Source organism: Heterodontus francisci, chromosome 2 (assembly GCF_036365525.1).
Source record: "Heterodontus francisci isolate sHetFra1 chromosome 2, sHetFra1.hap1, whole genome shotgun sequence".
Taxonomy (NCBI): Eukaryota; Metazoa; Chordata; class Chondrichthyes; order Heterodontiformes; family Heterodontidae; genus Heterodontus; species Heterodontus francisci.
Genome location: NC_090372.1, coordinates 208,056,135 through 208,072,416, shown reverse-complemented (window position 1 = coordinate 208,072,416; position 16,282 = coordinate 208,056,135). Strand labels below are relative to the sequence as shown.

Here is a 16,282-nt window from a genome sequence, read left to right as displayed (position 1 = left end):
ACGTGGCACTGGTAGCAATCCTGAGATTACTACCTCTGAGGTCCTACTTTTTAACTTGGCTCCTAACTCCCTAAATTCTGCTTGTAGGACCTCATCCCGTTTTTTTCCTGTATCATTGGTGCCTATGTGCACAACGACAACTGGCTGTTCACCCTCCCCCTTCAGAATGTTCTGCAGCCGATCTGAGACATCCCTGACCCGTGCACCTGGGAGGCTACATACCATTCGGGAGTCTCGTTTTCGACCACAGAACCGCCTATCTACTCCCCTTACAATCGAATCCCCTATGACTATAGCCCTTCCACTCTTTTTGCCGCCCTTCTGAACAGCAGAGCCAGCCACGGTGCCATGGACCTGGCTACTGCTGCCTTCCCCTGGTGAGCCATCTCCCTCAACAGTATCCAAAACGGTATACCTGTTGTGGAGGGAGATGACCGTAGGGGACACCTGCGCTGCCTTCCTGCTCTTTCTCTGCCTTTTGGTCACCCATTCCCTTTCTCCCTCAGCAATCCTAATCTGCAGTGTGACCAATTCGCTAAACGTGCTATCCACGACCTCCTCAGCATCGCGGATGCTCCAAAGTGAGTCCATCCGCAGCTCCAGAGCAGTCATGCGGTCTAACAAGAGCTGCAGCTGGACACACTTGCTGCACGTGAAGGAGTCAGGGACATCAGCCATGTCCCTGAGCTCCCACATTGAGCAAGAGGAGCATGTCACGGGTCTGAGATCTCCTGCCATTTTTAAGCTTAAACTTAGTTAAATGAAAAAGGAACGAAAAGTTTTTTACCAATCACACGATTAAAAAAAAAGAGAAATAGAAAAAGCCTTACCTTATCTAAACACCACCGGGTCCTTTTTTTTGGTTAGAGGAGGAGGGCGAGTGGGAGACGCTACAGCTGTAGTGTCTCAGGTTCAGAAACGGCCCAAATATATAGGGTTTTACTTACCCAGCAGCCCCCTGGTCTCCGCCGAAAACAAAAGGAAATTAAGTTTACTTTAAACTGACCTTCCCAGCTGCTCACTCGCTCGCACTCTCTGCTCCCGAAAAAGCTGCTGCAATGAAAGCATGGAGCATGTGCAGCGTGGTTGCCGACGTCATCAGTGCAGCTGAATACTTGTTGGCTTACAGGATGAATCCACACGAGTGCGCTGATGTCACATGTTATGACATCACCACGCACCATTGGGGGGGGGGGGAACGAGCAGCCAACTGGGGGGAGCACTCAGGAAGGGACATGGAGCAGACAGGTGCGGGAAGGAGCAGGGAAGAGTAAGTGGAGATTGAAGCAACGGTCATGGGGGGGTGGGGGGGGGGGTGGGTGCGGGGGGGGAGCAGGGAAGTGAAAATGGCGTTTGAGGTGGCAGTCGTGGAGGGAGCAGGGTACTGTTGATTGAGGGGGGGTGGAGGTGGCCATTGAGAGGTGAGGGGTTTTGAGTTTAATTTGCTATTTTTGTGTCAAATTGAGCAGTGCCTCTTTATTACTGGCAGCTGTCTGAGATATCGCAGACAGGTGACCTTTCAGTCGCTGAGGCTACATTTGCGCATGTGCCAGTAGTACACCACCTAGTAGTTGCATTATCAGCAAAGGTGCCCTTTTAAAGAGATGTTAAGTTTTTCTACCTTATTATTCTATTTGATATGCTAGTCAAGTATACCACCTAGTCAGTGCCAGCACTGAACAAAGAAACATATTTAGCCTGCTTTCAGTGGATACGGACGGACGTGCCAAAGTTGTGAAATCTGTTGAGTTGAAATGCTGCAGTTGTTGTTTTCTGCCACTAGAGGGACATTATCATTCCTGGCTCTTTGCCAGTCTGTATTGGAAGGAATTGATGCAGGATTGCAGAAGGTCGCAACTCTGTTTCTCTCTCCATAGATGCTGCCAAACCTGCTAAGATTTTCCAGCATTTTCTGTTTTTTTTTCTGATTTCCAGCATCCATAGTATTTTGCTTTTGAGACTTTTACAGTGCTGATATGAATTTTTGCCTTTTGTTATTGGAACAGTATAACCCTGAACAATTTTGTATACCTGGAGCTGGTAATTATGTCTTTTAGTATCCTCACAATTCACCTAGATAATTGTTCTGTTTCACTTGTATTCTCCAGGAGAATCTTGAGCCATGTTCCCTCTCTGATTATCATTAGGATAACCTTTTTCATGGTGTCATGATATATGAAATAATTCATCTCAAAACAAATAAATCCCTAGGGATAGGTCATATAACAGTGCTGAGAGAAACTAGGGAGGAGATTTGGTAGGCATAGCCCATCATATATGAGAGTTAGTGGATACTGGAGAAGCACCAGTAAATTTGATTCAGGTGAACGTGGTGGCCATATTCAAAAAGGGTGACAAAACAGCCACAAACAACTAGACTCCTTAGTTTTACTTCCATTCCATGTAAAATAATGGATTGGATTTAAGGAGTAAGCCTGAATGTCCTATGTACAATATGACCTAGTTAATTATAGTCAGCGTGCATTCAAAAGGAGAAGGTTGTGCCTGACCAATCTCTTTGAGATATTTTGAGGAAGTAACAACCCAAATGGATTGTGATAAATTGTGTTCTTTCTCTTTTGGGCCTCCTTATCTCGAGAGACAATGGATACGCGCCTGGAGGTGGTCAGTGGTTTGTGAAGCAGCGCCTGGAGTGGCTATAAAGGCCAATTCTGGAGTGACAGGCTCTTCCACAGGTGCTGCAGAGAAATTTGTTTGTCGGGGCTGTTACACAGTTGGCTCTCCCCTTGCGCCTCTGTCTTTTTTCCTGCCAACTACTAAGTCTCTTCGACTCGCCACAATTTAGCCCTGTCTTTATGGCTGCCCGCCAGCTCTGGCGAATGCTGGCAACTGACTCCCACGACTTGTGATCAATGTCACACGATTTCATGTCGCGTTTGCATACGTCTTTATAACGGAGACATGGACGGCCGGTGGGTCTGATACCAGTGGCGAGCTCGCTGTACAATGTGTCTTTGGGGATCCTGCCATCTTCCATGCGGCTCACATGGCCAAGCCATCTCAAGCGCCGCTGACTCAGTAGTGTGTATAAGCTGGGGATGTTGGCCGCTTCAAGGACTTCTGTGTTGGAGATATAGTCCTGCCACCTGATGCCAAGTATTCTCCGAAGGCAGCGAAGATGGAATGAATTGAGACGTCGCTCTTGGCTGGCATACGTTGTCCAGGCCTCGCTGCCGTAGAGCAAGGTACTGAGGACACAGGCCTGATACACTCGGACTTTTGTGTTCCGTGTCAGTGCGCCATTTTCCCACACTCTCTTGGCCAGTCTGAACATAGCAGTGGAAGCCTTACCCATGCGCTTGTTGATTTCTGCATCTAGAGACAGGTTACTGGTGATAGTTGAGCCTAGGTAGGTGAACTCTTGAACCACTTCCAGAGCGTGGTCGCCAATATTGATGGATGGAGCATTTCTGACATCCTGCCCCATGATGTTCGTTTTCTTGAGGCTGATGGTTAGGCCAAATTCATTGCAGGCAGACGCAAACCTGTCGATGAGACTCTGCAGGCATTCTTCAGTGTGAGATGTTAAAGCAGCATCGTCAGCAAAGAGGAGTTCTCTGATGAGGACTTTCCGTACTTTGGACTTCGCTCTTAGACGAGCAAGGTTGAACAACCTGCCCCCTGATCTTGTGTGGAGGAAAATTCCTTCTTCAGAGGATTTGAACGCATGTGAAAGCAGCAGGGAGAAGAAAATCCCAAAAAGTGTGGGTGCGAGAACACAGCCCTGTTTCACACCACTCAGGATAGGAAAGGGCTCTGATGAGGAGCCACCATGTTGAATTGTGCCTTTCATATTGTCATGGAATGAGGTGATGATACTTAGTAGCTTTGGTGGACATCCGATCTTTTCCAGTAGTCTGAAGAGACCACGTCTGCTGACGAGGTCAAAGGCTTTGGTGAGATCAATGAAAGCAATGTAGAGGGGCATCTGTTGTTCACGGCATTTCTCCTGTATCTGACGAAGGGAGAACAGCATGTCAATAGTCGATCTCTCTGCACGAAAGCCACACTGTGCCTCAGGGTAGACGCGCTCGGCCAGCTTCTGGAGCCTGTTCAGAGCGACTCGAGCAAAGACTTTCCCCACTATGCTGAGCAGGGAGATTCCACGGAGATAAATTGTGTGATGAGATAAAATTCCATGCAAAAACTATTAATTAAACTGAAAAGCTGTGGTAAATATTGGAATGAATAACAAACTGGCTGAAAGATAGGAAAAAGTGAGTTGTAGTTAAAGGGGTTACGTCAGACGGGAGGAAAGTATGAAGTGGAGTGTCTCGAGGCTCAGTGCTGGGACCACTACCGTTTCTCAGTTACATAATTGGCCTGGATTCCGAAATTTGATGCAAGGTGGTCAAATATATAGATGATACCAAATTAGGCACTGGCCATAATCTTCCCATCCTCCTTAGAAACTAGGTGCCAGAGGACTGGAGAATTGCAAATATTACACCCTTGTTCAAAAAAGGGTACGAACATTCGTACATACGAACATATGAATTAGGAACAGGAGTAGGCCATTCGGCCCTTTGAGCCTGCACCACCATTCAGTAAGTTCTTGGCTGAACTGATTACTCCACATTTCCACCTAACCCTGATAACCTTCCATCTTCTTATCAAGAATCTGTCTACCGTTGCCTTAAAAATATTCAAAGACTCTGCTTCCACCGCCTTTTGAGGAAGAGAATTCCAAAGACTCACGACCCTCACAGAAAAAAATTCTCCTCATCTCTGTCTTAAATGGGCAACCCCTTACTTTTAAACGATGACCCCTAGTTCTAGATTCTTTCACAAGGGGAAACATCCTTTCCATATCCACCCTGTCAAGACCCCTCAGTATCTTATGTTTCAATCAAGTCACCTCTTACTCTTCTAAATTCCAGCGGATAAAAGTCTAGCCTGTCCAATTTTTCCTCGTAAGACAGCCCACCCATTCCAGGTATTAGTCCAGTAAACCTTCTCTGAACTGTCTCCTACGCATTTACATCCTTCCTTAAATAAGGAGACCAATGCTGTACACAGTACTCCAGATGTAGTCTCACCAATGCCCTGTATAGCTGAAGCATAACCTCCCTACTTTTGTATTCAATTCCCTTCACGATAAATTATAACATTCTATTAGCTTTCCTCATTGTGCTGTACCTGCACATACTAACCTTTTGCAATTCATGCACTAGGACACCCAGATCCCTCTACATCTCAGAGCTCTACAATCTCTCACCATTTAGATAATATGCTTTTTTATTCTTCCTGCCAAAGTGGACAATTTTACACTTTCCCACATTATACTCCATTTGCCAGGTCTTTGCCCACTCACTTTAATGTATCTATATCCCTTGGTCCTTATGTCCTCTTCACATGTTATTTTCCTACCTATCTTTGTGTCATCAGCAAATTTAGCAACCATACCTTTGGTCCCTTCATCTAAGTCATTTATATAAATTGTAAAAAGTTGAGGCCGCAGCACAGATCCCCTGTGGCACACCACTCGTTACATCTTGCCAAACAGAAAATGACCCATTTATGCCTACTCTCTGTTTCCTGTTAGCTAGCCAATCTTCTATCCATGCCAATATGTTACCCACTATACCGTGCGCTTTTATTTTCCTCAATAACCTTTGATGTGGCATCTTATCAAATGCCTTCTAAAAATCTAAGTACAGTACATCCACTGGTTCCCCTTTATCCACAGAACATGTAACTCCCTCAAAGAACTCTAATAAATTGGTTAAACATGATTTCCCTTTCACAAACCATGTTGACTCTGCCTGATTACCTTGAATTTTTCTAAATGCCCTGCTAGAACGTCTTTAATAATAGCTTTTAACATTTTTCCTAAGACAGATGTTAAGATAACTGTCTGTAGTTTCCTGCTTTCTGTCTCCCTTTTTGAATAAAGGAGTTACATTAGCTATTTTCCAATCTAACGGAACTTTCCCTGAATCTAAGGAATTTTGGAAAATTAAAACTAACGCATAAACTATCTCACTAGCCATTGTTTTAACACCCTAGGATGAAGTTAATCAGGATCCGGGGACTTATCAGTCCACAGCTTCAACAATTTATTCAGTACCACTTCCCTGGAGATTGTAATTTTCTTGAGTTACTCCCTCCTTTCCATGTCCTGACTTGCAGTTAATACTGGGATATTACTTGTATCCTCAATAGTGAAGACCGAATCAAAATATCTGTTCAATTCATCTGCTATCTCCTTATTATCCATTATTAATTGCCCAGACTCACTTTCTATAGGACCAACACTCACTTTGTTAACTTTTCTTTTTTAAATATCTATAGAAACTCTTACTATCTGTCTTTATATTTTCAGCTAGCTTTCTCTCGTACTCTAATTTTACCTTCCTTAGCAATATTTTAGTAATTCTTTGCTGTTTTTTATATTCTGTCCAATCTTCTGGCCTGCCTCCCATATTTGTGCAATTATAATTTGTTTTTTCTTTAAGTGTGATACTATCTTTAACTGTTTTAGTTAACCACGGATGGCGGTCCCACCCCTGGAATTTTTTCTTGTTGAAATGTATCTATTCTGTGTATTCTGAAATATCCCCTTAAATGTCTGCCACTGCATCTCGATTGACCTATCCCTTAATCTGATTTGCCAGTTCATTTGGCTAACTCTGCTTTCATGCCCACATAATTGCCCTTATTTAAGTTTAAAATACTAGTCTTGGACCCACTCTTCTCTCCCTCAAACTGTATGTAAAATTCAATGATCACGGCTACCTAGGGGCGCCTTAACTATGAGGTCATTAATTAATCCTATCTCGTTGCACAATACCAGGTCTAGTATAGCCACCTCTCTAGCTCCAGAACGTACTGTTCCAAGAAATTATCCCGAAAATATTCTATGTACTTTTCATCTACACTACCTCTGCCCATCTGATTTTTCCAGTCTATATGTAGATTAAAATCCCCCATAATTATTGCTATACATTTTCTGGCAAGCTGCCATTATTTCTTCCTTTATACCCCATCTTACAGTGTGGTTAATGTTAGGTGGCCTGTACAACACTCCCACAAGTGACTTCTTGCCTTTATGATTCCTCATTTCTACCCAAACTGCTTCTACATCCTGGTCCCCTGAACTTAGGTCATCCCTCTCTATAGTGCTAATACCATCATTGATTAACAGAGATACCCTTCCACCTTTTCCTAGCGTCCTGTCCTTCCTAGATGCCATGTACCCTTCAATATTCAGCTCCCAATCTACGTTGTCCTGCAGCATGTCTCTGTAATATCTATCTGATCGTACTTATTTATTTCTATTTGCGCTCTCAGTTCATCTGTTTCGTTTCGAATTCTACGTGCATTCAGATACAGAGCCTTTAGTTTTGTCCTTTTATTATTTTTGTAACTCTAGCCTTATCTGTTGATTTATTCTTAGATTTGTATGCTCTGTCCCTTCCTGTCACAGTCTGTTTATCATTTCCCATATTAATGCCTTTTTCTCTTGCCTAGTCTCTACTCCTTGATTTAACATATCTTCCCAAATTTGATCCCTTGCCCCCACTATTCAGTTTAAAACCCTCTCTACTTCCCTAGTTATGTAGCTCGCTAAAACACCAGCCCCAGCACGGTTCAGGTGTAGACCGTCCCAATGGTACAACCACCACTTTCCCCAGTCCTGGTGCCAGTGCCCCATGAACCGAAACCCACTTCTACCACACCAGTCTTTGAGCCACGCATTAATTTCTCTAATCTTATTTGCCCGATGCCAATTTGCAGGTGGCTCAGGTAATAATCCAGAGATTTGGTGCCAAGTTCCTCATACTGACTATGCAAAATCTCTTTCCTTGTGCTGCCTATGTTGTTGGTACCTACATGGACCTTGACGACTGGATCCTCTCCCTCCCACTGTAAGTTCCTCTCCAGCCCTGAGCAGATGTCCCGAACCCTGGCACTGAGCAGGCAACACAGCCGTCTGGACTCTCGCTCTTTTCTGCAGAGAACTGTGTCAATCCCCCTAATGATACTGTTCCCTACAACCATTACATTCCTTTTTTCTCCCTCCACTTGTATGGCTTCCTGTACCATGGTGCCATGGTCAGGTTGCTTATCCACCCTACAGCCCCCACTCTCATCCAAACAAGCTGAAAGAACGTCAAACCTGTTGGACAATCTCAAAGGCTGAGGCTCCTGCCCTCTGGATCCCCTTACCTTACCTGATTCAGCTGCAGCCACAATCTCCTGTCCCTGACCACTGACCAAATCAGAAGACCTTATCCTAAGGGGTGTGACCGCCTCCTGGTACAAAATGTCCAGATAACTTTCCCCCTCCCTGATATGTCGCAATGTCTGCAGCTTGGACTCCAGTTCATTGACTCTGAGCCGAAGCTCGGCTGTGAGGATACGAATATTGGTGGTGTCATGAATAGTGAGGAGGATAGCCTTACATTACAGGACGATATAGATGGGCAGAGCAGTGGCAAATGGAATTTAACCCCGAAAAATGTGAGGTGATGCATTTTGGGAGGACGAACACGGCAAGGGAATATACAATGGATGGTAGGACTCTAGGAAGTACAGAGGGTCAGAAGGACCTTGGTGTACTTGTCCATAGATCACTGAAGGCAACAGCACAGGTAGATAAGGTGTTTAGGAAGGCATATGGGATACTTACCTTTATTAGCCGAGGCATAGAATATAAGAGCAGGGAGGTTATGATGGAGCTGTATAAGACGCTAGTTAGGCCACAGCTGAGTACAGTGTACAGTTCTGGTCACCACTCTGTAGGAAGGATGTGGTTACACTGGAGAGGTTGCAGAGGAGATTCACCAGGATGTTGCCTGGGCAGGAAGCCATTCAAGTGGAGGGAGAAAAAAGTTGTAGGGGACAGTATAGTTAGGGGTCAGCTATGATGAGCGACTGGATATGCTAGGGTTGTTTTCCTTAGAGCAAAGAAGGCTGAGATTGATTGAGATATACAAAATTATGAGGGGCATAGATAGGGTAGATGGGAAGAAACCTTTTCCCTTCGTGGAGGTGTTAATAATCAGGGGGCATAGATTTAAGGTGAGGGGCAGGAAGTTTAGAGGGGATTTGAGAAAAAATGTTTTCACCCAGAGGATGGTTGGAATCTGGAACACAGTGCCTGAAGGGGTGGTAGAGGCAGGAACCCTCACAATATTTCAGAAGTATCTATGAGTTCTTGAAGCGCCATAGCATACAAGGCTATGGACCAAGTGCTGGAAAATGGGATTAGAATAGATTGGCTCGATGGCTGGTGTGGACACAGTGGGCTGAAGGGCCTGTTTCTGTGCTGTATAACTCTATGACTCTATGATACATTCAGCAACTACAGGACAGTCAGATGAAACTCGGTGATGGGATGATTTTTAGAAATGATAATCTGTTACAAAATTAACGGTCACTTGGACAAATATGGATTAAGTAAGGAAAGCCAGCATGCCTTTGTTAAAGGCAAATCGTGTTTAACTAACTTGATTGAGTTTTTTGATGAGATAACAGAAAGGATGGATTAGGACAATGCAGTTGACAAGATGTACTTGGAACTTCAACAGGTTTTTGATAAAGTGCCACATAGCAGGCTTGTTAGCAAAGTTGAAGCCCATGGAATTAAAGGGACAGTGGCAGCATGGATACAAAGCTGCCTGAGTCTTCGGAAACAGAGCGTAGTGGTGAATCGTTGTTTTTCAGACTGGAGGAAGGTATATAGTGGGGGTCCCCAGTGGTTGGTATAGGACCATTGCTTTTCTTGATCTATATTAATGACTGAGACTTGGGTGTCAAGGGCACTTTCAAAATTTGCTGATGACACAAGCCTTGTAGTGTTGTGAACTGTGAGGAGGATAGTGATAGACTTTGAGGACATAGACAGGCTGGTGGAATGGAAGGGCAAGTGGCAGATGAAATTTAATGCAGAGAAGTATGAAGTGATACATTTTGGTAGGAAGAATGACGTAAGGCATTATAAAATAAATTCTAAAGACGATGCAGGAGCAGAGGGACCTGGGGGCATATATGCACAAATCATTGAACAAAGGTGGCATGGAAGGTTGAGAAAGCGTTTAATAAAGTATTTGGGGTCGGGCTTTATAAATAGAGGCATAGTATACAAAAGCAAGGAAGTTATAGTGAACCTTTATAAAACACTGGTCTGGCCTGAACTGCACTGCACTTTAGGAAGGATGTGAAGGCATTAGAGAGGGTGCAGAAAAGATTGATGAGAATGGTTCCAGGGATGAGGGACTTCAGTTATGTAGGTAGATTGATAAGCTAGGACTGCTCTCCTTAGAGAAGAGAAGATTGAGAGGGCATTTGATAGAGGTGTCCAAAATCATGGGTCTAGACAGAGTAGATAGAAATTGTTCGCATTGGCGAAAGGGTCAGGAACCAGAGGACACTGATTTTAAGTTGAATGGCAAAAGAATGAAAGGTAATGTGAGGAAAAACTTTTTTTATGCAGTGAGTGGTTAGTATCTGGAATGCACTTTATTTAATTCATTTTTTTGTGCTATGTGGGCATTGCTGACTAGGCATGCATTATTGCCCTTCCCTAATTGTCCTTGAACTGAGTGGCTTGCTAGGCTATTTCACAGGGCAGTTAAGAGTCAACCACGCTTGAGATTGTGGTGGAGGTAGATTCAATTGTGGCTTTCAGAAGGGAATTAGATAATTACCTGATTAGAAAAAATTTGCAAGGCTACAGGAAAAAGGCTGGGTAGTGGACTAGCTAAGTTGGTCTTGCAGAGAACTGGCATAGACACAATGGGCTGAATGGCGTCCTTCTGTGCTATAACCAATCTATGATTCTATAATTCATTAAGTTTGAGACCATCTGTTCAGCTGCCTCCACTATTTCGCTTCTTTCCCCTAGCTCACCAGGCCAAACTTCCCCTGAAGGTTTCCCCCTACCCTAACTTTGAATTCTCATCTTTCTCTAGTTTCTCTCCTTTCTCACCTCAAATCTTCTGAGTTTATCTTGTCCATGAGACATACCTGTGAGGTGATGCATTTTGGGAGGACTAACAAGGCAAGGGAATGTACAATGGATGGTAGGACCCTAGGAAGTACAGAAGGTCAGAGGGACCTTGGTGTACTTGTCCATAGATCACTGAAGGCAGCAGCACAGGTAGGTAACCTGTTTATGAAGGCCTTTATTAGCCGAGGCATAGAATATAAGAGCAGGGAGGTTATGATGGAGCTGTATAAAAAGCTAGTTAGGCCACAGCTGGAGTATTGTGCACAGTTCTGGTCACCACACTATAGGAAGGATGTGATTGCACTGGAGAGAGTGAAGAGCGGATTCACCAGGATGTTGCCTGGGCTGGAGCATTTCAGCTATGAAGAGAGACTGAAAAGGCTAGGGTTGTTTCCTTAGAGCAGAGAAGGCTGAGGGGAGATATGATTGAGGTATACAAAATTATGAGGGGCATTGATAGGTTAGATAGGAAGAAACTTATTCCCTGAGCAGAGGGGTCAGTAACCAGGGGGCATAGGTTTACGGTAAGGTGCAGGAGGTTTAGAGGGAATTTGAGGAAAGATTTTTTCACTTCGCAGTTGGGTGGAATCTGGAACGCACTGCCTGAAGAGGTGGTAGAGGCAGGAACACTCCTAACATTTAAGTATTAAGATGAACACTTGAAACGCCGTAGCATACAAGGCTACGGGCCAAGTGCTGGAAAATGGGATTAGAATAAGGATGCTTGATGGGCTGAGGGGCCTGTTTCTGTGCTGTATAACTCTATGACTGGTTTCATCCTGTCCAGTCATAATTGGAGAATACGTGGAATGGGTTGTTCCGCTCCTGCACTGTTATATCATTGGGGGACTCCAGAGCTGTCTTTGGCCCTTGGATGATTCCCTCCGTGACACCCTGATCCACTACTCCCTCAGCCCCGACAACTCATCCTCTTGCCACAGCACCTTTCCATTCAATTGCAGGAGGTGTCGTACCTGCCATTTTACCTCATTTCTCCTCACCGAACAAGGCCCCAAACACGCCTTCCAAGTGAAGCAGCGATTTACTTGTGCTTCCTTCAATTTAGTATACTGTATTCGCTGCTCACAATAGGTCGCCTCTACATTGGGGAGACCAGACGCAGATTGGAGACAGCGCTGCGGAACACCTCCGCTCAGTCCGAAACCGTGATCCCGAGCTTCCAGTTGCTTGCCATTTCAACACACACCCCGTGTTCTCATGCTCACATTTCTATGCTTGGCCTGCTGCAGTGTTCCACTGAACATCAACACAAGCTCGAAGAGCAGCTCCTGATGTTTCGATTAGGCACTCTACAACCTTACGGACTGAACGTTGAGTTCAGTAATTTCAGAGCATGACTGGCCTTTTTAAAAATATTTTTCTATATTGTAAAATTTTATTTTTTTAACCATGCGCCTGGTTTTCATGTAGACAAAGCTGCTCATTATTCTGCCATTAACAGTCTCTCTGGATTAATGCTTTGTCTGTCACCACACTCTAGCTTTGTCCCATGACAGCTTTGTTATTTAATCTCTTCTGCCCTCTGGCCTATCACACACCTTCCTTTTTGTTCTCTCTCTCCCCTCCCCCCGCCCACCCCCTTGCTTAAACCCTAATTCTTGAAAGTGGATAAATCGCCTGGGCCGGATGGATTGCATCCCAGGTTGTTAAAGGAAGCCAGGGAGGAAATAGTGGATGCACTGAGGATCACCTTGGAATCCTCACTGGATACAGGCAAGGTACCAGACTATTGAAGGTCTGCGAACGTTGTACCATTGTTTAAAAAAGGTGTGAGGGAAAGGCCAAATAATTATAGGCCGGTCAGTCTGACCTTGGTGGTGGGTAAATTGTTCGAATCAATTCTGAGGGACAGGATAAACTGCCACTTAGAAAGGCACAGATTAATCAGGGATAGTCAGCATGAAATTGTTAGGGGACGGTCATGTCTTACTAACTTAATTAATTTTTTTTGAGGAAGTAACAAAGAGGATTGATGAGGGTAGTGCAGTGGATGTGGTTTACATGGACTTTAGTAAGGCAGTTGACAAGGTCCTGCATGGCAGACTGGTCAGTAAAATGAAAGCCCATGGGAAACAGGGGAATGTGGCAGGTTGGATCCAAAATTGGCTCAGGGCCAGGAAACAAAGGGTAGTAGTCTACAGATGTTTTGCAAATGGAAAGCGATTTCCAGTGGCGTTCCACAGGGCCCAGTGCTGGGTCCCTTGCTGTTAGTTGTATATATTAATGATTTGGACTTAAATGTGGGACGCATGATTGGGAAATTTGCTGACGACACAAAAATTGGCCATGTAGTTGATAGTGAAGAGGATAGCCGTAGACTCCAGAAAGATATCAATGGTTTGGTTGAGTGGGCGGAAAAGTGGCAACTGGAATTCAATCCAGAAAAGTGTGAGGTAATGCATTTGGGGAGGGCAAATAAAGCAAGGGAATATACAATAAACGGGAAGATATTGAGAGGGGTAGAAGTGAGAGACCTTGTGCATGTCCACAGGTCCCTGAAGGTGGCAGGACAGGTAGATAGAGTGGTGAAAAAGGCATATGGAATGCTTTCTTTTATTGGCTGAGGTATAGAATACAAAAGCAGGGATGCCATGCTGGAACTGTATAGAACACTGGTTAGGTCACAGCTGGAGTATTGCGTACAGTTCTGGTCACCATATTACAGGAAGGACATAATAACTCTGGAGAGAATACAGAGGAGATTTACAAGAATGTTGCCAGGCCTTGAAAGTTGTGATATGAGGAAAGATTTGGATAGGCTAGAGTTGTTTTCCTTAGAACAGAGGAGGCTGAGGGGTGACTTAATTGAGGTGTACAAGGTTATGAGGGGCCTAGATAGAGTAGACAGAAAGGGCCTGTTTCCCCTCGTGGAGAGGTCAATTACCGGGGGGCACAGATTTAAGGTGATTGGTGGAAGGATTACAGGGGACATGAGGAAAAACTTTTTCACCCAGAGGGTGATGGGTGTCTGGAATTCACTGCCAGGAATATTGGTGGAGGCAAAAACCCTCAATTCTTTTAGAAGATAGCTGGACATGCACCTGAAGTGTTGTAACCTGCAAGGCTATGGACCACGTGCTGGAAGGTGCTGTTAGATTGGGCGACTAGTTTTTTCAGCTGGCACGGACAAGGTGGGCTGAAGAGCCGCCTTCTGTGCTGTAATTTTTCTATAGTTCTTTTCTAACCTTTGCCAGTTCTGATGAAAGGTCACAGACCTGAAACGTTAACAATGCTAATTGGTACTTGGCAATATCTAGCCATGAATGTACTTTCAGAAGCTTGTTTGTTGAAATTTAATGTGGTATCCAAAATGCAATTTGTTTTATATTTTTAGCCTGAGGCCACTTCAAAGTTTCTAAGTTCTTATGTCGACTGCAATGGTACTGATGTGGAAAAAGGATCTGAATTTCTCAGCAAGAAGTTGGTCAGTTCAGCTTCCCCCTTCAGTTGTCATTAATCACAGGTAAGGTAAAACACCATTTTGTACCATAATTTATAAAGCCGTTTTGAAGTTTACACTGGCTGTTACGGGATGTAGGTTATTTTAAAATAAGAGAATAACTTGCTTAATTAGCATTTGTTGCCTTTCATGTTTTATTGAAGTAATAAAAGACTTCCATGTATCTGTACTTGTGTAGTATATATGTAGAAAATGGTACAAATCAAATTTCTAACTTTTTGTAGTCTGTTTCAGAAAAGTTATGCATTTAAAAATTCTAATAATTCTAACATAGTGCAGAGTATCACATCAAATTTATCTTGTCTTGGATACAATCACAAGATGACAAATTATTGCTCACTTTTGTATTTGTACCAGTGTAATCAAGGTTCACAATTTTATATACAAGAATTAAAATCATGCAACCGAAAAGGAAAAAAAATTAAGCGCCACAGCTCCCCTCTTCCTTTTTCTTATCCTGTACACAATTTTCTGTCTAGACAGTAAGCAAAAGACTTTATTCCCAGGTCAAGCTCGGCCAATTGTAAAATTCTGCTGGAAGGTACACAAGAATGTTATAAATTGAAATGAAGAACAGAAAATGCTGGAAATACTCAGCTGGTCAGGCAGCATCTATAAAGAGAGAAAGAGTTAATGGACAGGATTTTACTGAGGGGTGTGGTGGAGGGCCAGTAAAATAGCGAGGAGCCACGTTGCGACGACCCCCGACGCAGTCCTGCTGCAGCGGCACTTTCCCAGCGCTGGGGTGGGATGCGGAACAGCTGCCCGTTCCAAGGTGGTGGGTAAACAATTTGCAAACTTAAAGGCCTTATTAAGGGCTGTTTTATGGGGCCGGTGGCATTTTGTCGATGGCAGGATGACCGCCGCCCCCAGCCATGTGAGGAGGCCACCAGCTTAATGGCAGAGGCCTCCTGTAATGGCACGGGAGGGCTATCGGAGCTGTAGGCTCCATTGCCCAAAGTGGGGGCTGCAGGCAGAGAACGCAGCTCCCGTGGCCACGTCATTCTCCCGGCGGGTTTTCCCCTCTGCCGAATTTTTCTTTTTTTTTGTACTTAACCTGTTGAGGGCTCGAGTCTCCTGCCTGTCTCAGCAACAACCACCTCTCCCAGTGGTGCTGCTGAGGCTTCAGAGCAGCAAGTCCAATCAGAGGGATTTTGCCAACCGTCCATATTTGGACGGGGGGGCCTTACAGGCAGCAATTAGGTAAAATCACTGAGCAAGTCCCGCTGCAGGTAAGTGTGGCCTGTAGACCTGCTTATCACCTGACATTGGGGTCCCGAAACCTGCGGTAAATTTCAGCCCAGTGTTTCAGGTCAGTGACCTTTCACTATTGTGTACAATTGCTAATGTGGCAACAACAATTGCAATCGTTAATTTTGCATCATATTACAATTCCTGTTTAATTTGGTGGCCTGCAGTGCATTGTATTAGTGTAACAACATAACTGTACTATAAAAATTTGAAATGCAGAAGAAGCGCAATAAAAATTAGTTTGTCTGAGTAGGGAAATCAGAGGGCTAATCAATTAATAACATTATTACAGAAGCAAAATACTGCAGATACTGCCAACTTGAAATAAAAACAGAAAATGCTGGAAATACACAGCAGGTCAGGTAGCAGCTGGAGAGAGAAACCAGGTTAATGTTTCAGGTTGTTCAAGGAAAAGGGAGTTGTACTTAATTTTTTTTCTTATTTAGGTTGCATGCTTGTGCATGTAATTCCTGGCCCTAAGCTCACGAAGATGAGGATGATTAACTTGAAAATCTGAATGTTATATTACCCATTATTGAGTAGGCAATTTACAGGAATTCACTTCAGTGCAT

General features: G+C 44.1%; 1 protein-coding gene across 3 annotated transcripts in view; it reads left to right on the top strand.

The window, feature by feature from the left end:
- LOC137350555 (meiosis-specific coiled-coil domain-containing protein MEIOC-like) overlaps nt 1-16,282 on the top strand; it is a 131,320-nt gene that overhangs the window by 51,117 nt on the left and 63,921 nt on the right. For all 3 annotated transcript variants that reach the window (XR_010969455.1, XM_068015214.1, XM_068015217.1), the window contains one exon: nt 14,334-14,462. The gene's annotated coding sequence lies outside the window, so the exon portion shown is untranslated. The remainder of the gene's footprint in view (nt 1-14,333; nt 14,463-16,282) is intronic.